Raw genomic sequence first — 23,619 nt, 5'->3', positions numbered from 1 at the left:
CAGACCCCTGGAGCTTTGGCCTTTTATCTTCCTTAACAAACAAGAAAACAAAAACACCAACCAAAACAAAAGTCCATAGAAAAGGAGACACAGAGGAACACAGAAAAACAAAGAACTCCTCCAAATTGATGACTTTTTCATCCCAAAGGCCACCCGATGCCTCTGAAGCATCCGCCACTGAAGAAGTCAAGTTTTCACAGCCCACAGACCCTGGATTCCGCTGGGCGCAGTCTGAAATCAAGCAGTTCATTTAATGGAAGCTTAGCAGATTCAGATTTCTCTAAAATTCCACGTCCCTTTCTGCCAAGAAGCTGTTTTGAAAGATGACACTCCCTTGATGTGAATTTGCAGCCTGCCCCATTAACGAGGCTTCACTCAGAAAACATTTTTAGATCAACCCTGTTCCAGACACTTGCTCCCAAGGACAAACTAGAAGAAACTCTGCACCAGCTCAAACCTTTCTGAGCTCTTTGATGATCAGAAACGAGGGAAAATATTAGAAGGAATATGATTAATCCAAATATCCTCAACAACCTTCAAAGCAAACGGTTCCTGCGTGCTCCCAGGAGCACAGCTCATGCAGAGCCAGCCCCTCTGGCCCTCATGCCTATCAGCCAAGCCAATCCCTTAAAAACAAACAGACCCCAGAACAATGGGAGGAAATCAAAGGTAAGGAAAGGGAGGAGGAGGGAGGTAAGTGAGAGAAGGGCAAGGAGGATTGGAAAACTGACTGCAATTAGCGTGTGCCTCATTTTATTTAAAAAAATTAAAAGGATAAGGTGCTCAAATGGCACAGCCCCCTCAGCAAGGCCCCCTGAGTTCACTTCTGTGCAGCTGTGAAGTCTGGAGAGACCCCGAGGCAGCCAGCATCTGCGTACTGTCTCCACCCATAAATGGCTGAGTACTGTCCTCTCCACATGCAACCCCAATTCTCAGGCGTGGTCCGATGGCGTTTCCAGAGCCAATTGCTCTCAGATAAACAAACATCTCCTCAGCCTTTGCCAACTTCACCCAGCCGGAAAGTCGCAATGCTGAATTAGTAGCATCTCAATCACTTCCGTGACAAGCTGGTGACAGGCTGGGCTATGATGAGTGGAGCAATCAGATGTTCTTCCAGGAAAGAGGAGGGAATACAAGCAGAGTGGGACAGTAATAATAATCATCATAATGGCCCCCATTTACATAAAATTTATAATTGCCAGGATAACAAGATGAGCAGGAGTACCTGTTTGTGTCAGACAGACCCCAAGACAGAATTCCAGCTCCTCTGCTTTCCGGTGGTGTGACCCTGAGCAACATTCTAGACCTTTCTGAGCCTCAGTTTCCCATCTATTAAAGACGAATAATAATCTCTACTTCGTAAGATCATTTAGAGGTTTGAATGAATGAACGTCTGCAAGGCATTTGCACAACATTACAAGTAATACTAGCGGTAGGACTGTTGGTATTATAAGTAGTATTTTCTTGTTATTTCAACTAGTATTGTGTACTATTTTACCTTTACCTCATAGAGGAGAGATCATTTTAACCCTGTTTGGATGCAAGTAAAACAGAGACCCAGAAAGGTTAAACATCTTTCCCAGTAAACATAAGATGTTAGTGGGGAAACAAGAACTGTGCGTTACTTTCCTATTGCTTCAGTAACAAATTATTACAAATCTAGTGGCTTAAAACAACACAAGTTATTACCTTACAGTTCTGGAAGTCAAAAGTCCTACAAGTCCTAAAAATGAGGACTGTGTTCCTTCTGGGAGCTCTCAAGAGAGAATCCGTCTCTGCGCCTTTTTCAGTTTCCGGAGACTGCCTGCATTCCTTGGTTCACGATCCCTTCCTACGTCTTCGAAGGCAGCAGTGTAGCATCTTCCAGTCTCATTCTCTGACTCCAACTCTACAGCTGCTCTCCTACACGGATCCATGTGATTGCATTGGGCCCATCCACATAATTCAGGATAATCTCCCCAACTCAAGATCCTTAATTTAATCACATCTGCAACGTCCCTTTTGCCATATTAGGTAGCAAACATATTCTCAGATTCGGGGGTAGGGAGGAGGACATCTTTGGGGAAGGGTCACTATTTAGCCCACCACAGACTAAATCCTGTTCTGCAGAATAAAACTACTTGGTTTTGGGTTGGTTTTCTGCTTGTTTGCTTTCGTTTTGCTTTAAACTCTTTCGTGCATTTGTTCAGCAAATACTTTGTGCAGGGCGTATTTATAACTTAGAAGCTGCTCGTCTCTAGATATCACCACATCAGCATCAAGCTTCGTTAGTGTGAAATAAAAGAGGTCTCTACATATATTTCCTAAAACATCACTGAAACCCAGACTTTAAAAGTGAAAAGGACCTTGGGAGACCATTAGCCAATCCTTTTATGTTATAAAAGGGCAAACTCAAACCCAGAGGAGTAACATGACATCCCCAATGTCCATACTGAGTTTGTGAGAGGTTACGAGGGCTTGAGTTAGAACTGGAGGGAGAAAAGCAAACTGAGAGGCATTTTGAAGACAAAACCAGTGGGGTTTCATAACTGGCTGGAGATGGGGCTAAAAAGTTGTAGGAGTCAAGGGTGCCCAAAGTTCAGGGCTTGAGGGTGTCATTCACTGAGCTGGGGATATATAGCAAAGGGAACCTATTTTCTAGGGAAAATAATGTATTTCGTGTGTTCTGGAACTTGGATCTCTTTCTGTAGGGCTGGCTTAGCAACCTTGTGAAATGTCCATTACTCTTTCTCTTCTCTCTTCATATTCTCTCGTAAGTGTGGGCATGGGGCTGTAATCTTCATCTGATCACCATATGTCAGTACTTTTTTTTTAATTAATAAACTACTTTTTAGAGCAGTTTTAGGTTCACAGTAAAACTGAGCAGAAATTACACCAAATTCCCATATACTCTCTGTACCCCGACACCCATAACCTCCCCGACCAGAGTGGCACATTTGTTCCAATCAATGAATCTACACTGGTACCTCGTCATCACCCAAAGTCCATGGCTCACATTAGTTTCACTCTTGGTGCTGTACTTTCTGAGGGTTTTAAGAACTGTACACTGACATGTATCCACCATTATAGTATCATACAGAGTAGTTTCACTGCCCTAAAATTCCTCTGTGTTCTGCCTATTCATCCCTCCCTCCTCCCAACCCCTGGCACCCACTGATCTTTTCACCATCCCCATAGTTTTGCTGTCAGTGCTTTATATTTCCTGCTGACGCTGAGCATTCATCTTTGGGGATGATTTTTGGTCTAACACCTACCAACTTACATTGACCTGAAGGCAATAGGTTTGGCTGCACGCTTCTGTTTTGACCTTTAAAGATGTTGCTCCACTATCTTCTGACTTGCATGGTTTCTGGGGAGACGTCTGTGAAATTCTTATCTATTCCTTTATACGTAATGTGGTTTTTTAACCTCACTGCTTTTAAGATCTTCCTTTTATCCTTTCTCATCACTGGTTTTAAGCAAGTTGATTATACTGTGCCTTGATGTAGTTTTTTCCATGTTTCTTATGCTTGGGTTTCATTGAGCTTCTTGGATCTGTGTATTTATAGTTTTCATCAAATTTAGACATTTTTCTGCCATTATTTCTTCAAGCATGATTTCCTATCACCTCTCTCTTTCTTCTCTTTTGGAATCTCTGATTACACAAATATAAGGCCATTTAAAATTGCCCCACACCTCTCTAATGGTCTGTTCATTTATTTTCAGTCTTTTTTTTCTTTGTGTTTCATTTTGGATAGTTTCCATTGCTCTGCCTTCAAGTCCACTAATCTTTTCTTCTGCAATGTCTAATCTATTATTAATCCCCTGCAATGTATTGTACATCTCAGACATTGTTTTTTCAATGTCTACAAGTTCAATTCAGATTTTTTTTATCTTCCATGTTTCTTCTTAACATACATTTTCTTCTACATTCTTGAACTTATGGAATGTAGTCATAACAACTGTTTTAATATTGCCTACTAATTTTATCTTCCTTATCATTTCTAGGTTGGTTTCAATTGATTTTTCTCCTCATTATGGGTTGCATTTTCTGCTTCTTTGCATACCTGGTAATTTTCGATTAGATACAAGACAGTGAGATTTTACCTTTTTATTGCCAGATGTTCTCATATTATCTTAAATATTCTTTAGCTTTGTTCTGGGGTGCAGTTAAATTACTTGAGAAGAGTTTGATCCTGCTGCAGCTTGCTTTAAACCTTTGTTAGGTGGGACCAGGGCAACCTTTAGCCTAGGACTAATTTGCCCCACTCAAGAGGGGATAAGCTTTTGAGTATTCCAGCCAATGCCCTATGTTTACAAGATTTTTTCACACTGCTAGTGGGAACACAAACTCTTCCCGGCCCTGTGTGAGTGCCAGGGGAACATTCCCCTTGCTGCTTTCTGGGTCTTCTTTCTCCAGCCTCAAGTGCCTGTGCTAATCTCCACTCAGCTGAAGACTCAAGAGGGCCCTCAGCAGATCCCTGGAGCTCTCTCTCTAGCACTCTTCTCTGTAAGCTCAGGCTGCCTTGGAGCTCCACTCCCAACTCTGTCTCCCCTCCACTGGGAGGGGCCTGTGAGCTAGAAACTCTCTCCAGGTTGCAACCTGGGCCAATAGTAGAGCTGTCCTCATTTGTTTCCCCCTCTCAAGATCACTGTCCTATGCTGCTTATTGCCCAATGTTTGAAAACTGTTGTTTCATATATTTTGTCCAGTGGTTTAAGGAGAGAAGATAACTCTGAATACTCCTATTCCATCTTGGCTGGAAGTAGAAGTCTTTGCTATACATTTTAGAATACTAGAATTTGGGGTGGCTCACTTAGAAGGACTCAAGCCACCTCAACCCTGTAGTAAGAATCCAAACAACATGGCTTATGCTATCAATCCTTACAATATGATGACAAAATATCCATGTCCCACACTATCCATTACCACACTGTGTCTCCCTTTAGCACTGTATTTGAGTAGAACTGTTTACTGCCTCACCTCATTCTCTTACTTACTTACAAAGCAAAGTTCTCTAATGTCTTAGTAAATGCCTAACATTTCTTTGGCACCAGCTTAGCACAGCACCAGCCTCCTACCTCTTGCTCACAGAGAGCTGTGCTCCTTTCTACACTATAGCACACTGAGATCAACAGTATTCTATCAGATGAATGTTGTCATAACATTCCATATCCTCACCCAGGAGGGGCTATAGCACTCAGCCTCTCATGTGACAAAATCAAGTTCAAGATTTAGCTCTATGGGGCCGGCCCCATGGCCGAGTGGTGAAGTTCATGCTCTCTGCTTCGGTGCTCCAGGGTTTCACCAGTTCGAATCCTGGGCATGGACATTGTGTCAGGCCATGCTGAGGCAGCATCCCACATGCCACAACTAGAAGGAGCCACGACTAAAAATACACAACTATGTTCCAGGGGGCTTTGGGAGAAAAAGGAAAAATAAAATCTTTAAAAAAAAAGAGAGAGAGAAAAAGATTTAGCACTAAAAATACCTTACTTTTCTGAAGCAAACCCCTTTGGAGGTTTCACAAGAATTGAAATGAGAATGTCTAAACTTGCAAGTTCCCGTGTTGAGAACTGCTGCCTGAGAGAATGGCAGGGATATTTGAAGCCCTGCCCACAGTTCCAGGAAACACCCTTTGTATCCGAGCTTCTTTCCCACACAAATGTGAGAATGAGGCTACGACCCTGGAAACTGAACACAGGCAAACAGGAACCCTGCTGAAAATATTCTTGCGCTGACATTAGACACGAAAACACCCATACAAGCTTGACTTGCTGTCACAGTCAAATAAAATAATAATGTGTAAGCATTTCAAAGCGATTCCATTGACATTCTCACTCAATCCTGACAAGTCTGTAAGTAAGAGAGGCAGGTGGCACAGTTCCCAGCGAAAGATGAGCGAAGTGAGCCCTACAGAGGTTAAGTGATTTGAGCAAGATCAGACAGATGGTTGGTGGCAGGGCAGGGTCTTGAACTTCTAGGGTTCTTCTAACTCTAGGTCATGAGCTCTTTCCATTACGCCCTGCTTCTTCTCTTTCTGTATCAGAAAAGGTAACAACTTCCAGATTCCATGTTGACCCTAGACCAGGGCTTCTTGACTGCAGATCCATTGACATTTGGGGCCAGATAATTCTCTGTTGGGGTCAGGGAAGGATACTGTCCTATGCATTGTAGGATATTTAGCAGCATCCCTGGCCTCAACCTACTAGACGCCAATAGCACCCCCTCCCCAAGTCTTGACAACCAAAAACATCTCTACATGTTACTGTATTATCAAATGTTGCCATGCAGGAAGGGAGCAAGGGGGGACAAAATCAACCATCAGTTGAAAACCACTGCCCTAAATGATGCCTGAGAATGCAGCCCACATGTTTGAGGAGGTGACAGTGACAAAGTTCATTCTGCTAAAGGAGAAACACAAAAGCGAAAGAGGAACTAGCTTAGGGGAATAAGTCTAGGACCGTGGAACTCAGCAGTGAGTGGCTGAGAATTGCACAACACCCGGGCATTATCTAAAAGTTTCTCTTCTTGGCCACACCCTGAGCTTAACCTTTTGTGTCCTCACTCCACCCCTTCAGACTCAGCCAACTCTGCATAACCCACGCCACTTTCCGAGGAGACATTTCCGAAAGGCAATGTGAAGTTTGTTAACCTGATGAGAGGCAGTATGACGTAGTAGTTAAGATGTAGGCTTTGTCCATGCAACAACGCGGACGAACCTCACATACTGTTGAGTGAGAGGCGGCTAGCCCAAAAGAGCACATTCTGTGCGAACCCACTCACGTAAAGTTCAAGAACAGGCAAAACTAATCTCTGGTGGTGGAAGTCAGAATACAGGTTACATCTTTGGTGATATTACCTGGAGCAGGTGTGGGGAGCCATCTGGGAATGGAAATGCTCTCTGTCTTGCTCTGATTGGTGGCTACACTAGTTGTAAACATAGGTAGACCCTCCCGGAGCTATACATTTAGGATTTGTGCACCTTCCTGGGCATGAATTGTACTTCAGATAAATAAATAGCTTCATCATCTTAAAAAAAAAAAAAAGAATGTCAACTCTGGAACTAGGCTACCTGCATTTGAGGACGACTCTGGCTGCCTCAGAGCATTTTGTAAGTGGTGATAACTGTACGGGGCACAGGGCATGGGAAGTGCACAATGAGTATTAGCATCTTTATAATTAAAGGGACCACACTTCTAACCAGCCAGGCAAAGCTACACCCCACCCCACCACTGCACTGAACTCAGGTGGGCATGTGGTAGGTACTTGGTGACTCAACTTAGACCCCCTCTCTGGAGGTACCCCCACCCCCACAATCAAGCCAGGCGTGCCTGCCACTATTCTCTGTCTTCTTTAGTTCCTCCCAAATTTCTCAGGAGGCTTGTTCCCCTATCTGCAGAGCTCTTCATCAATAGACTGACTATTTACAGAATGCGGCAGTTTTGATTAAACAGTCCATTTCACTGGAGACTGGGGTATTGTACTGTGTCTCCTTAAGAGTTATTCTTGGCACCAGCAGCCCTTGCTCTTAGCAGACGTTTCTTTACATTTTAAGGCCTCCCGTCAGAAGAACGGCAGTGAGACAGATGAAATGAGGAACAGATGGGATTACGCTGTACCTTTCCCCCAACTGTTTCTCAGCGGATTTACCACGGTGTCTTCACTGCAATTTGCTCCTTGTGGGCTTATATTCTTCTCTTTGGAAATCGGCTGAGTCAGAAGGAAATAAACAAACTCAAGAGTGTGGGGGAAAAACGTTTGGTGGTGTGTCAGGAAACCTGGGTTCTAGATCCAGTATCCAAAGGTGTGATTGAGTAACGCGTGTTTGATGTTTTCAGCACCACAGTTTTTGTTTAGTTTTGTTTTCATCTGTCAAATGAGCGATTGGTCTGGATTTGTGGGTTTTGAACATATGTCAGCTATGGAAGACCTCCTGCAAACAGAATCTCAAACAGAAGCCATTAAAACCTGAAAGCAGTGCTGTTTGGATTGACACAGAGGTGGGCAGTCACAGCCTGCCCTCTCAGCTGCTGCATCCTCTCTGCAGTCCCACAGCAGCCCCCAAAGTACCTCCACAGGGTCCCTGGGCTTGGGATTCTAAGAGCGCAATTTGAAAACGATTAAATTTGTCTGTTTAAAAATAAATCACTTACTTGGGCCAGTCCCAGTGACCTAGTGGTTAAGTTCAGCGTGCTCTGCTTTGGTGACCTGGGTTCAGTTCCCGGGCACCGACCTACACCACTCATCAGTGGCCCTGCTGTGGTGGCAGCTCACATATAAAATAGAGGAAGACTGGCACAGATGTTAACTCAGGGCAAATCTTCCATAGCAAAAAAAAAAAAAAACAACTCTTTCTAGCCAGCCAAAATATTGCTCTAAAGTGCCCCTATTTCTATTCATTCTGTAAGTTTTAATCAACAGACCCTCTGCACATTACGAAAACCCATAAGTAAAATCCTACATGACACGTATCTGCATGAAAAAAGACTGGAAGGAAATACACAACAAAAAGTTCAAGACAGTGGTCATCTTGGGGTGACGGGAATCCAGCAACAATGATTGTGGCAAGATGCTGTGTCGCTCTCACTCTCCTGCATCACTGCCCGTAAGAAACATCTGAGAAGACCCTTGTACCTCTCAAAGCACCCGGGCCTGTGTCCTGCACGTGAGGCCGGGCCTTCATTCCAGCAGCCCCAGCCATTGAGACACAAACACACAGAGATGGTGTGAGTGCAGCTTTCCTGGGCACAGGCCTGACGGAAACTGTCCTCGGACAGGATTTCCTCAAGTGGGGCCTGGGGATATCAGTCCCAGAAATGCTTAGCCACCAAAAGGGTGTGGGAGGTGGGAGGAAAAATGTACTTTGCAGGCCTACTGCAAAGTAATTGAGTTTGAGGACCACTGCATAGCATTTGCCCCTACAACAGATTAGCTGCACAGTAAGTAGCATCTTAATGTCTCTGTCTGGCCAGTAGGAAGCCTGATTAATGTTGCTTAATACAACATTTCTCAAATTTATTTGACAACAAAACTCTTTTTTCCCCATAACTCTTATTAATATCTCAACAAACAGTTCCAGATCAGAAAAGGTTTCACAAAGGCAATTTTTAAAAACTGAATTATAAGGCTTAAAACAAATGAGGAATTACCAAAGACTTAGGGAAGAGAGGAAAAGAGGCTGTTTTAGGGTCTGGAGGACTTTGAGGCAAGGACAAAACAAAGGACCACGCAGGATTCCAAAGACTGTCCAGAATTTTCTTCCTCTCTGTTGATTCCTTTTTTCCAGCTCATTCCTAGAGAGTAGACAGAGGCAGGGGTTGCTGTGTTAGTAGCCCAACAGCTCATGACCACGGGAAGGGGACTGTGTATATTCGAAGCGACACAGCTCGGGTCCCTGCCTCCACCCACCTCCTCCTTTCAATATGGGCTCACTGTGACAAATCTTTCCCTGGGAAGAGCAGGAAAATAAAATTATCTTGTTAATTAATTCAGCAAATAACCCACCTCCGTGCCAGCCTTATGCCAGGTGCTGGGAGCACGCGGATGCATAAGACACATACGGCTTAGAGCCTAGTCGTGAAGTCAGCAAGGAGATGAAGAATCCCACCCTCAGGGTCTGCACGGGGGCCTGGGGTGTGCACAGAAGGGGGCCCTCCCCTCATGAGTTGTCCAGAGTTTCCTGAAGCCTCAACCCTGAAGCACAAGTTCTCAGCCCTCCTTCCAAGTCAAGGGCTGAGGTGTAGGAAAGGGTGAGAGAACTCCTAGCAGAGGGAACTGCCAGCACAAAGTCACGGAGGCAGGAGAGAGTGGGCAGTGGGGGATCCCCTAAGGGCTCCTGCAGGAGCAGAGTGTTTGGACAGAGAAGGTAGAACAGATCATGCCGGGGAGCAGGCGTGCACGTTACTGCTACAGTGAGTTGCAGTTGCTGATAGTGGGAGGGGAAGAAAGAGGAGGGAGGAATGGGAGCTGACTTAGGGGGCTGAGTGGGTGCCTGGAAGAAGAGGGACGTGGGAGCAGAATGAGGAAGTCAGCACAAGCTGGTTGGAAGTAGGAAGAGGAAAGACAAGTTCATTCCTCGACAAATTAAGCAGTTTGCATAAGTCCGAGCGTTGACGCTGATGATGATAGTGATGATGATGACAATCATGAAGATGACATGAACGCTCTCTCTTTCCTCCTTCTTTCTCTGCTGGTTGTGGGAGGAAGCAGGAGGAGGACAATGATCGGAAGAGAGAGTTGTTGGGTCTTCTATGGAGAGCACCTGGAGGCAGGTAGAGCTGATGTGACCTTCTCCCTCCATCCCTGACACCTTCCCCCTCACTCATCCTTCTGCAGAAGACAGAGTAGGTGGTCCGGCTGGGTTCTGCACCGCCGCCACCCCAGAACCCCCGTGGTCCATATCCAGGACCCCTCTCGCCACTCTCCTCCCTCCCCATGACTCACCGGAGACTGGCCTTACCTAGCCCCTCATGGGGTGAATCCACCCTCCTTCTTCTGACAGGTTATGGTCCAGAGTGACCACTGCTTCAGCTTCCCCAACCCCCAGCTCCCACGTAGCCTGAGGTGAGCCATCTCCCTGCAGAAGCGGAGAACCAGGAAAACGACAGACAAAACAAAGCCGTGCTGAAAACAGAATGCCAAAGCACCCTCCTCCTAGGGAAGATGCTGAATTCTAGTAACACATTCCCTGGGGCGTTTTCAAATCCAGACACACTGGAGCCTTGTTTCAGCCTCACTCTGGGCCAAGGACCGGGCTCACCTCCAGCCTCCAACCGGCTCTGGCTGCTGCCCCCGCTCAATTCTGGTGGAGAGCACTACACAGGCCGGGCTTGCAGCCCTGATGCTGCGGGCAACAAGCTCTGCTGACTCCAGGCCCCCGCTGGCCAGCTTCTGTTTTGCTATACTCCTGCTCCTTCCTGGTGGCCTCTCTGAATGCCACTTCTTTCTGCCAAGCCCTCAGGCGTTGCCGCAGCCAGGCCCCATCTCCACAGATCTCGCTGTTCTTTGTCCACTTGCAGAGCCCGCCTCGTTGCCGCCCACATCTGGGTCGGCAAGCAGGAGCTGCCTGTTTCAGAGACTTCCCAGTTTCCTCCAGAGTTCAATTTCTTCCAAAGAGCCTGGCACATCTTAGCTGCCAGCGTGAACTGTGAGTTCCCAGAGATGCCGATGGCACTTTCCAACATTCATCACTTTTGACACATCTAAAATATCCCCACTCCCAGCACTCCATGAGCGCCAGCCCAGATGGACTGGCTGTTGGAGAAGCAGCAGGCTCTGGAAGGCCCTGAGAGGCCCTGGGCACAAGCTTCCAGACTGAGAAGCACCTGCTCTCCTCTCACTCCCTCTACTTCTTCCAAAGCTGAGCCAGCCGAGTGGGCACCGCTGGGTCCCAGCACAGCCCTCACTGCCCGGCTTCCTTCAATAGAATCTCTCACACCTTGGCTCCCCATGGCTCCAAGGACTTTGCCATCTGCCAGGCCCAGTTCTGCCAGAGAGGAAGCTGCTTGCTTGGGAAGTTCCCTGTGGGGTCACCTTTACTCTTTCAGGTCACTGAGGACCCAATGGGAAGGAGCCTGACCCCCTGACCTATTCAACAGCTGAAGTCAAGGGCCCCTGGGGCCAAGGTCAGTGAAGGCATATATGTGTGGGTTTATTTCTGGGCTCTTAATTCTGTTCCATTAGTCTATGCATCTGTTTTTATGCCAATTCCATACTGTTTTGATTACTATAGCTTTCCAATATAATTTGAAATCAGGAAGTGTGATGCCTCCAGCTTTGCTCTTTCTCCAGATTGCTTTGGCTATTCAGGGTCTTTTCTGATTCCATACAAATTTTTGGATCGGTTTTTTCTATTTCTGTGGAAAATGTTACTGGAATTTTGGTAGAGATTGCATTGAATGAGATTGTTTTCTTTGTTTCTTTTTCAGATAGTTCATTGTTAGTGTATAACGCAACTGATTTTTGTATGTTGATTTTGTATCCTGAAAATTTACTGAATTCGTTTAGTAGGTCTGGCAGCTTTTTAGTAGAGTCCTAGGATTTTCTATATACAAGATCATATCATCAGCAAACAGAGAAAACGTTACTTCTTCCCTTCCAATTTGGACGGCTTTTCCTTCTTTTTCTTGCCTAATTGCTCTAGGTAGGACCCCAGTACTATACTGAACAAGAGTGGTGAGAGCGGGCATCCTTGTCTCGTTCCTTCTCTTAGAGGGAAAGCTTTCAACCTTTCACCATTGAGCACAATGTTAATGATGGGCTTGTCATGTATGGCCTTTATTACGTTGAGGCATGTTCCTTCTATACCCAATTTCTTGAGAGTTTTCATTGTGAAAAGATGTTGCATTTTTTCAAATGCTTTTTCAGCATCTATTTAGATGATCTTATGATTCTTGTCTTTCTTTCCATTAATGTGGTGAATCAATTAATTTGCATATGTTGAACCATCCTTGCATCCCAGGGATAAATCACACTTGATCATAGCGTGATCCTTTCAATGTGCTGTTGAATTTGGTTTGCTAGTATTTTGTTGAGGACTTTTGCATCTATGTCCATCAGGGATATTGAAAGTCATATTCTAAACTACCAGGCAGGTTATTCTCAGAAGATCTGCCACCTTGGGATAATGCAGATTCTCAGGCCTCCCCAGACCTACTGAATCAGCTGCTCTGGGGATGGTGTTCAGGAGTCTGCATCTTAAGCACGTGGATATCTGAGAACAACTGCCCTCAAATGTAGATTAGGTAAAATATAAGGGATCCTGGAAGGACAGGTATTCATTTAGCAATGGTTTAAGGCAGAACCCTGGCTGGGTGTGTTTTGCAATCAGAGTTTTATTTCCCCACTGACCGGTGGCCCAGTTCGGGTCCTGGAGCTGCCTGATTCAGATGGCATGGCTGGAGCACTCCAGCTGGCGGAGGCAGAGACCCAGCTGAGTAGGCTCCAGAGCTGCCACATAAGGTCAGTAGACTTCTACTGCCCAAAAGAGCCTGGACAAAGGGGAGAGGGGAGGCTGAAATCCCCACTCCAAAGAGGGGCCTCTTTTTCTTGGCACAAAGGCTGAGTGCTCTTGCCAAGACATGCAATGTGCTGTCTAAAGGAGGTTCACAGAATTCATAGAAAGGTGCTTAACAGGCTGGAGAGAGGTGGAGAAATGGGACTCTGGCCCTGGTTTGATTTTTTTAGCCAGCTGTTGGCCTTGCCCCAGTCCCTGAACCCCTCCTTATTTCTCCATCAGGTAATGAACATGCAGAGAATGGGAACAGCTGTGCTGCAGACCTCAGGGCCTGAGGAGTCTCAAAGGAGACGGGGGGTTCCCAGGGGCTCAGGAAAGCTAAAGGGCCCAGGGTGCAGGTTACAACCGTGACCTCAAGCTCCGTGAGTCTGGAGGTGACAATACTGATCACGCATGGGCTTGTTCTCCTTCCACATTCCATGGTCCTTCCTCCCCTCAGGACCAGCCTTTCACTGGAATCCCCTAGATTATCTGGGGAACCGGCTGACGCTACCCACCAATGGGGTACTCTGCTGCCTTCACACCAGCCACCTTATAGATGCCTCTCCTATTCTTCAGCCATCAAAACAGTTACCAAGCTGCAAAACAGTTGTCTATTTACTTGCCTCCACCCTATGACCATGAGCTTCTTGAAAGCACAGTTTGTCTTATTTACTGTTGTATCCACAACATTAAGCATAATCCTTGCCACATAGCAGGTACTCACTAAATGTGCGGTGGAATGAACAAATGAATATACGAACGAATGGGATTGCGGTGGGTCCTCGATCTCTAAGACGTCAGATCTGAGATGGCCCAATGACCTGTCCTCTTGGCCCCAGGCCACCAGACAGGGAAGCACCAGGGTGGCTCAGGGGTTGGGTGAGTCAGGACCAGTTCCTCCCCAGGCGGCCACCAAACGCCTCCCCTAGAGATCGTGGCCCAATGCTCCAGCTCACATTCCCCACCCACAGTTTACCTTTACCTTGAAGACTACCCTTGGGGCTATTTGCCCAAGTTAATGCGTAATGCCTTTCTCATGCTGCAAGTGTTTATCTTTGCAAAGCATCCGATTCCAGCAGAGGAGAGGGGAGAGTTCTGCAGGAACAGAACCAGGAGGCCCCAGGTCACAGCTGCTCTGACTCTCATTCTTTTTGCTTGATTAACTCTGGCCTGGAGAACATTCTCTCTGGCATCTTTTATTTATTGAAAGTCAGAGATGGGACAGTATTGGGAATCACACATCTCAGAACTGGAGAGACCCTGGGATCTTCTCTCGACCTCTTGGTTTTCCAGAGGTGGAAACTGAGGCCCAGTTGGTTTGGGGGAAAGACAGTTCTGGAACTCAAGGAGCCAAGGACATCTCATTGTACCACCATGGAGACCTCAGAGCTGGCGGGTCCAAATTCCTTATTTTCCAGACGAGGAAACTGACACCTAGTAAGTTAAATGACTTGCTCAGGGTCAACCAGGATGAGTTAACAAGAAACTAGAACCTCATGGAGATCTACCATCACACAATCACACGTAGTCCACCTGTAGCTAACTATGAGTGAAATAGTTCCAAAGCCACACTGTCTATGAAAGCAGATGCAGCGGACCCAAAAAAGAACGTGTTCGGCTGCTTGGCTCATGTGAAATGCCTTCCCTTCAGGCTCTGGGCTGTCTTCTAAGTCACCACATAAATGCAATTCAACACAGCCACACTCCAGACCCATGGGAGTGCAGTTGTGAGGAGACTGATTTCAATGACCTCGTGGTCAGTGAGCCTCCTGTGGGGTGCTGAAGGCCTGGCAAAGGAGGTTTGTGGGTCTGTCCCAGTGAGTGACTTTAATTTCCTGGACTGCTAGGGAGTCGCTCACAGTGTGAGGCTCAACTCAACTACCTTCTGTGTGACTTTGATCAAGACACTTATCCTGTCTGGGACCCAGTTTCCTTTTGGGTTAGCACCTACTCACAGGGGTATTACAAGGATTGGGCAAAATAAGGTATTCCGAGTTACCAGCAAAAGGTGAGTAATAGCCCTGTAAACAGCCTTCCAACCTGCCTCACCAGATCGACCTGCTCCCCAGCACCCCATCGTCACCGTGGATGAGAATGTTTAGGGTCTTACGGGGTTCCCTGGGTTGATAATAATTGTGGCCGACACCCTGTGGCTGACACCTTGTAAAATTCCTTCAGCCCTCATGTCATTAAGATGATCTCACCCTTTAACCAAGTAATCCCACACTAGGTAATTCATACTAGTGGAAATAATTCTTGGAAAGGAAAGGCTCCCTGAATGAAGTTCATTGCATCTCTGTTTACAAAGGTGAAAAATTGGAAAGATACTGCTTGTCCCAGAGAGGGAAATAGATACATAAACTACAAAACAGTCCCTCAGTGGAATATTACTCAGCCTTTAAAAATGATGAGTATGAACACTATAGGAATATGGGGAGAGGTTTATCACATAATGTGAAATTTAAAAAGTAAAAAGCAATTATATCTGCACGGCTACGTGAAAAATATATTTGCTTCTGGATACAGAATACAAACACAGGGAAATAAAAAGTCAATCCATTAGGATGATGAGAATGCGAGTACATTTTTTAAAATGTTGTTTTCTGCTGTCACTCCACTTTCATGCAACAAATACATTTTTAAAAGAATAAAAAAAGAAAATCTGATGCTTGCTCCAGAAACAGTTTAGCTGAAGCCGAATTTCATTTGTGGGGAAATGCCTGGCACAGAGTAGGAACTCAGGAAGTAGTGGTAGAGAGAGGAATGAATGAGTAGATAAGGGAATAACCGAGTGAAGGGAGCATCCCCACCCCAATACCAGCACCTAAGCTGTGCCATTGGGAAGCCAAATTAGACAAGAAGCGTTTGTGTTCTCTTTTTCCATTGAAGCTACGGGCCCAAGGTCTGTTTGGAGAGCCATCCTGGATCTGCCCTTGCTGTGGGGTGGAGAACAAGAGGGTAGACGAGGCATTGCAGACCTGAGCAGGCACAAAGTAAGACAAAGGATGTACAAGGCTTAGCAGAGTCTGGCACACGGCAAACACCTGACAGACGTTTACCACCTGTATGACCATCAGTAGTGGACAGAAGCAGAGCCAGTCTAGAAGAGACCGCCCAAGTCTCCACTGAAGAGGTAGGGTATCGTGGGAAGAGGCTGAGCTGGGGGCAGAGCCCTGCACTCAAATCTCCCCCTTGTCCCTAACTAGCTGTGTGAGCTTAGGTAAGTGAGTTTGCCTCTCTGAGCATCAGCTTCCTCGTCTTTACATGGCAGAATAATTTATTGAGATATTATTTTGAATTAAATTGCCTCCCCCCCACCGTTCCTTAGTTTAGAGGTGTTTTCAGGGCTGAAAGCAGAAGCCACTTGAATTGAACATATGTTACTACCGTTTGTGAAAGCCTAAACTCAACAAAAAGGTAATGCGAGGTCTCCCCAAGGGGAGATGAGAAAGAGAAGGGATGCTTAGCTCCCTGACTGGGAGAGGATAGGGGCTGGCGTGTCCCCATGAAGAAAGACCCCGGCCAGAGCTTCCATGTTACTCCTAGGAAGGAGGCAATGCGGTGCCCCAGCACATTTTCAAGACACGTTTCCTCTTTGATAACCAGGGGCCTTAGTTGGCAAGATCAGCCTGCATAAGGCACGGAATGTGAGTCCTCTGAGCTTTATGCCAGTGATGGGAACAGAGTCCCAAAACACAGCAAGGATGTGGGAGGGGGCCCCTCTCCTCTGGCAGAGTAGGAAGATGCTGGCTGGAGTGTCAGAAGAGCTGAGTTCTTTTGATTCTGCTGTTAACTAATGCATGGTTTGGGACATGTCAGTTGGTCTTTTTGGGTCCTGTTTCATCTGTAAAATAAGGAAGTTGGACTAGATCATTATTATCAGTAAGAGGTCTCTGGTCCTTAGGGAGCAATGGTTGGGGGTGGGAGAAGGGCATCACAGAGCCATTTTCAAACAAATTGTAAAGGGATATTGTACCTCACAAGACAACCACATGTCGAGTGTCTGCTTTTCGCTGGAATTATATCTACATGGTTTGGGAATGCTGATTCTCTCCAGAGGATTGGAAGAGTAGATTGGTGGTGTTATCTATATCCTTACTTAATAAGAAAAGGAAAATGCGTTACTCCTCAATAATTGCATGTTGTTTGAGATGCACAGAGAGAGAATTAAATGCAGGCAGTATACAGGCTGGCCACCGCGACACTGCAAGGTCTCCAAGACCCTTTCATCTCTAACTCTCTCTAACCAGATGATTTGCTTTCCCAAGGATGACCCCTAGGTATCTCTGGTCATCCCCAGCCCAAAGGAACCTGGAAGGGCTTTCCAAGTATGCCAAGTCTCCCTGAGGTCCTGGAGGGCTGCACCCATCCCAGACTGATCTGCTCATTTGGCTCAAAGTCAGGGCTGGAGCTCTTCCTGCCAACTGACCCCAACTCCCAGAGGACTTAGAAACATCCTTTCCTCTCAGACCAGCCTAGTCCCGCACTCGTAACTGACGCAGAAAGCCTGCTGTGCAGCTGACAGTGCCCTGGCCCCGGCCCTTTGTGATGTGGAGAAACCACAGCGGCTGTAGTTCATTTCTTCAACAATTTTTTTTAAGTGTACACCTAGGGAACCATTACCATCAAACATATAGAACATTCCATTCCCTCAAAAATCTACCTTTTGGGGCTGGCCCCATGGCCAAGTGGTTAAGTTTGCATGCTCCGCTTCAATGGCCCAGGGTTTCACTGGTTTGGATCCTAGATGTGGACATGGCACCATTCATCAGACCATGCTGAGGCAGCACCCCACACAGCACAACCAGAAGGACCTACAACCAGAATATACAACTGCGTACTGGAGGCCTTTGAGGAGAAGAGGAGGAAAATAAAAATTTCCCTTTTGCCCTTTCATCCCCTCGCCCCAAGAAACTACTAATCTGCTCTCTGCCACTATAGTTTTGCCTTTTCCAGAATGTCATATAAGTGGAATCACACAGTATGCAAGCTTTTAAGTGGGGCCTCTTGCAATTAGGGTAATGCATTTTATTTATTTATTTTTTTTTTAAAGATTTTATTTTTTCCTTTTTCTCCCCAAAGCCCCCCAGTACATAGTTGTGTATTCTTCGTTGTGGGTTCTTCTAGTTGTGGCATGTGGGACGCTGCCTCGGGGTGGTCTGATGAGCAGTGCCATGTCCGTGCCCAGGATTCGAACCAACGAAACACTGGGCCGCCTGCAGCGGAGCGCGGGAACTTAACCACTCGGCCACGGGGCCAGCCCCCCTAGGGTAATGCATTTTAGATTCATCCATGCTGTTGCATGTATCAGAAATTTGTTCCTTTCTATTGCTGAGTAGCATTCTGTTGTGTTATAGTCCATGGATACACCACAGTTTATCTGTTTACCAGGTGATAGGTATTTGGGTTGTCGCTAGTTTGGGGCTATTATGAATAAAGCTGCTGTGGGCATCTGCATTTTTGTGTGGACATATGATTTAATTTCTCCTGTATAAACTCCTAGGCTCAAAATTGCTGATTCTCATAGTACATGTACATTTGCCTCTATAAGAAATTGCCAAAAGGTTTTCCAGAGCAGCTGCAGTATCTTGCAACCCCACCAGCAATCCCGCCATGAAGAGTTCTAGTTGCTCCACATCCTCATCAGCACTTGGTGTTGTCAGTGTTTTTAATTTTAATCATTTTAGAGAGGGAGAGGGGGTATCTCGTTGTGGTTTAAGTTTGCATCTCTTTCATGAATAACGATGTTGAGCATCTTTTCACATGCTTGAGTTTTATTTGTATATCTTCTTCTAAGACGTAGCTGTTCAAATCTCTTGCCTATTTTATAATTGAGGTTTTCGTCTTTTATTCTTATTATGTGTTCTATATATATTCTAGATAAAATTCCTTTATCAGATACATGTATTTTGAATATTTTCTCCCCATCTGGCTTGGCTTTTCATTTACTCAATGGGGTCTTTCAAACAGCAGATGTATTTCATTTATCAATTTTTTTCTTTCATGTTTTGTGCTCTTAGTGTCCTAAAAAAAATCTTTGCCCTCCCCGTGTCATAAAAATTTTCTTCTAGAATTTTTATGGTTTTGCTTCTAAATTTAGGTCTGTGATCCACTTCAACACAATTTTCATCCCTCCAACTAATATTTTTTATGACAAACTGTCATAATAGTGAGCATTTGTTATATAACACATGCTACAATCCTGACACTGTTACAGAATTTTATCAATGCTAACTCACAACAATTCTCTAAGGTAAGTATTATTATTATGTCCATCTTACAGATGATACGATGAGAAAATTGAGGTACATAGAGGTTAAGTAACTTGCCCAAGGTCCCACAGGTAGTAAGTGATGGAAATGGACTTCAAACCCAATCCACACAGCTCCTGCTCTGGGTGCCTAACCACTGCACTTACAGCCCCTTGTTCTACTGACTAAAGTCTCAATGTGAGCAAAACTAGCCCTAGCTCCTGCTTTCGTGGAGCTTGCCACCAAACAGGGGAGATAGAATTTATGTAATGACTATTCAAATAGAAAATTACACCTGTGAAAATACCTAAGAGAGCAAATAATAGGGAGATGTGACCAAGTCAGGAAATTCAGAGAAAATTTCCCTGAGGAAAGGAAGATTGAGTTTAAAATTGGAGAAAGAATGATGTTAACTAGGCAAATAGAGGAAGATAGCAGAGCAGGTGGCGCCAGGGAACCACAAGGGAAAGACCGGGCAGGAAGGGATGTCACACATTGGATGTTGGATGAAAACTCTCAAGAATTCAAGATGGCGGGAATGGGGGAAGCGTTCCTCACCATGGCCTTGGGCAGAATCTGCTTCTCACCAAAGATCACCAACAGCCAAGAGCTGACTCTATACAGGCCCAGCAGCAACTAAATTCTCATTCAAGAATGGTCATCAATAGGGAGGGCAATTTTATCATCTCTTCTCTCTCTACTTATTCACTCAACTGTCCTTGAACTAGAGTGGCCAGCTCATCCTGATTTGACAAGACAGTTGGTCACCCTACCTTGAACCTTTCTGGGGCAGAATGTGCCCATGACCTTGGAATCACTTTAGGAAAGTAAGCCCCATTTTCCCCAGAGTATTCCAATACAAATGGAAAGCTTTTCTGAATGGCATACTCTTTCATAATCAGATTTCTTGAAAGAAAAATATATCATTCTGATTTTAGTCAGAGTTTCCAGGGAGTACAGCCTAAGAAGAAAGTTTGGAAGAAAAAACAAAACTTTCCAGCAAGAAAACACACCCTCTAGTTACTTGCTTCCCTGGAATCCACAAAAGGAGAACTCATAGATTCACGTTACAGGGTAGCTACAAAATCAGGACAAAATAGGCAAAGGAAACAGAATAAATCAGACTTGTGAAAATAACTTTCCTTGCATCCCTTATCTTATCGTCTTATTTGGCAACAAAATGGTGAAGAGCAAAAAGCAAACAAAAAAGAACAGGTGAAACAGGAATACAAAAGGGGATGGGAGATAGCAACCCCAAAATGTAATAAAGTACCCCAGTAGCTCTGGGTTCCAAAGCTTTTTTAAAGAACAGCTATAAAATAAATCCATTCAAGACAAATGTAGGAATTTCTGCCAGGTTCAAAACAATGTCCTAAAAACCTGAAAAGTTACCACAGCTTTATAAAGCACCTCGCTTCCTCCTTACAAGGGATTTATGCCTTGGGTCATCTAGGTTCAATATTATAGTGCAGCGATGCTGGCGGGTCACAAGAGCTGGAGGATGTTACAAAGATTAGTAACTATATCATCCAAATTGAGAAACTGAGGCAGAGAAATATTTTCAAGATAATAAGTAAATTGGAGGGTGGGATGTCCAGGTCAGGGCAGAATTCAAGATGGCGGGAATGGGGGAAGCGTTCCTCACCATGGCCTTGGGCAGAATCTGCTTCTCACCAAAGATCACCAACAGCCAAGAGCTGACTCTATACAGGCCCAGCAGCAACTAAATTCTCATTCAAGTTTTTCCAACAGGGTGTCATCCTAGAAATTCTGAAGTCAGTGTTGCCCATGTACAAATCATAAATAGGCCTGACCACAGCAGCCAGGGACAGAGCTGTGGCTACGTTTATCTCATAGGTTTGTCCATGCTGAGCAGAGGACATGGCCTGGAAGATTTTCAGGGTAATCATGAAATTATCGTCTTCCAGAGGACCCCTCCCACAAGTCCCAGGTCTGGGAATATTTTCAGCAGAGCATGTTAACAAAGTGAAATCACACACACACACACACACACACACACACACACACACACGCATGTTAACAACTAACATAGTGAACGTGAAGATAGTTCACAAACAACTCTGTGAGGGGCATTTTAACACCTGTGGCTCCTGTCATATGTACTTCTGTCCTCAGCACCAGCCAACACAGGGGAAGTGCTCCACAAACACGGACTGAGCAGAAGCACCCAGCCCAGGCATCACGGGCAGAAGACAGGTCCTGCCTCCCACGGGGGCCTCCTACTGCAGAATCCTTGTTCCCTCCTGTGCCAGCTCAGTCGCCTGCAGTCACCCACTTAATGATGTCCTCACCCAAAAGAAAATGAAATAATTTGTGAATGAATGAAATATTAGGAACCCTCAAACCTGGGGGCTGACTTAGAAATGGAGAATCACTTGCTGCAAGGAATCTATTATTAGAAATGTAATGGCTGCACCCGGCTTCAACTTCTGACTAATTCTGAGGACGTTTCGCTGCCCCTGGAACTTGCTGTCACGCAGGGGACAACCCCAAGCCTCCCCAGCCTGTCTGCTCTCTCTCCAGTTGCAGGAGCCAACTCTCTCAGAGGACTTGACTGCTTACAATTCTCCCCCTTGAAACCACAGCCTCATCCCCAGATTCTTATCACTGGTGTGTCTTTAGCTCTTCTAAGCCATGAGAAAATGACACTTTCAAAAGACACACCTGGAAAGGAGCTGCTCTTAACTAATACAATTGGAAGAAATTTCCTCTCTCATAACCAAATCCTTGGGTTTTCTCACAACTTACTCACAGAGCTGTTGTGAGGTTTAAATGAGTTAACATAAATAAGACTGTTAGAAAAGCGCCTGGCACAGAGAGAGCATTCAATAAATCTTAGCTTAAAAAGTGCTAAAAATCAATTTAGAGGGGCTGGCAGGGTGACCTAGTGGTTAAGTTAGTATGTTTGGCTTTGGCAGCCTGGGGTTCGCAGGTTCGGATCCCAGATGTGGACCTACACACCACTCCTCAAGCAATGCTGTGGCGGCATCCCACATACAAAACGGAGGAAGATGGCCACAGATGTTAGCTCAGAGACAATCTTCCTCAAGCAAAAAGAGGAAGATTGGCAACAGATGTTACTCAGGGCCAATCTTCCTCATCAAAAAGAAAAATTAGATACATATGCATATATAAAGAAATATTAATAATATCACACCTAAGGAACCAAAGATTCTACTTTTGGGAATCTATACTAAGAAACTACTCACAGATTCAGACAAAGATTCGTATGTAAAGATGGTCATCAGAGCATAGTTTGTAATAGGAAAAAAAGAAATCTAGAAACAACCTAAATATTCAACAATAACAGAATAAGTAAACCAACTCTGCCACTCTTCAAAAACACATTTTTTGAAGAATTTTTAATGCTAAAAGAAAATTATCATGTCAGGTGAAGAGGGATATAAAGCCGTTCACATAATACAATCTCAATTATGGCCACTCCAAGTAAATATCTACAGAACAAATATCTCCATCAGAAAAGGCTAGAAGGAGATACCCCAAATATGACTTGTGGTTTTTCTCTGAGGAATGAGATTCCTTATTTATATCTGCATTTTTCAGACTGTATATATACAATGAACGTGGTTAATCTACAAATAGACAAAATGTAAAACAGATAAGAGAATCTATTATAATACCAAAACTAAAATAAAAAACATGAGGTCCTAGACCAGGCCAGTGGCAGGGGGCAGAGAAGATGATCCTGAAGGTGAGTCCATAGTATTTAGGGACCGTGGTAGGTCACCAAGGGGACAGAGAGGGCACTCCAGGACAGCTCGAAGCTTTCTAGCTTGAGCAGCAGCATGGATGAATGATGGTTTTACAAGCCACCGTAGGAAATATAGAAAGAAAGAAAAAGAATGGGTCAAGAGGAAAGATGATAAATTCAGTTGGGCCTCACCGGGTTTGCAATGCCAAAAGGACTCCTGGGTAGAGATGCCCAGTCCAGAGCCGGCCATGTGCGGGGCTCAAGCTCGGGAAGGAGATCTGGGTACACGTATGCTAAGGGCGACAGCAGGGAGTCTGTGAAGCCAGGGCTCGAGTGAGCATGCTCCAGTATTCTGTGTGTTTCGTGAAGGGGGCAGACCCCGCTCCCACGGAGGCTCAGACACTCCGGCTCTGGTGCTCTGCTCCTTCCATCCAAAATGTGACCTGCGGTGGCCCCTGACTCCCTCGCTCGCAGGGACGGCTGCTGGGTTACAGCGAAGAGCCTTGAAGAGACTTGCTGTGGCTTAAATGCTGTTTGGCGCTGTGGTTGCTGCTTCCATTGAGGCCTGCAGAGCTCTCTCAGAGCCAACCACATAAAACTTGCTACTGTGTATTTTGTAGGAATGGTGTTTGAGACAATGGCCACTGCCTCACCCA

The 23,619-nt window shown here is 45.3% G+C and overlaps 1 protein-coding gene and 1 long non-coding RNA gene across 3 annotated transcripts in view; one reads left to right on the top strand and one right to left on the bottom strand.

Annotated features, from left to right (window-relative positions):
- LIPC (lipase C, hepatic type) overlaps positions 1 to 23,619 on the top strand; it is a 141,307-nt gene that overhangs the window by 82,894 nt on the left and 34,794 nt on the right. The window lies entirely within an intron of this gene.
- Positions 8,979 to 11,101, bottom strand: LOC123282926 (uncharacterized). Its single transcript, XR_006523284.2, has 3 exons — positions 10,742 to 11,101; positions 10,442 to 10,558; positions 8,979 to 9,275 (listed from the first exon to the last, which is right to left on the bottom strand). It is a non-coding gene; the product is annotated as an uncharacterized lncRNA (long non-coding RNA).

This window comes from Equus asinus, chromosome 2 (genome assembly GCF_041296235.1).
Source record: "Equus asinus isolate D_3611 breed Donkey chromosome 2, EquAss-T2T_v2, whole genome shotgun sequence".
NCBI classification, from domain to species: domain Eukaryota; kingdom Metazoa; phylum Chordata; class Mammalia; order Perissodactyla; family Equidae; genus Equus; species Equus asinus.
The sequence above is the reverse complement of the archived record's forward strand: the minus strand, read 5'-3'. Positions and strand labels throughout refer to the sequence as shown.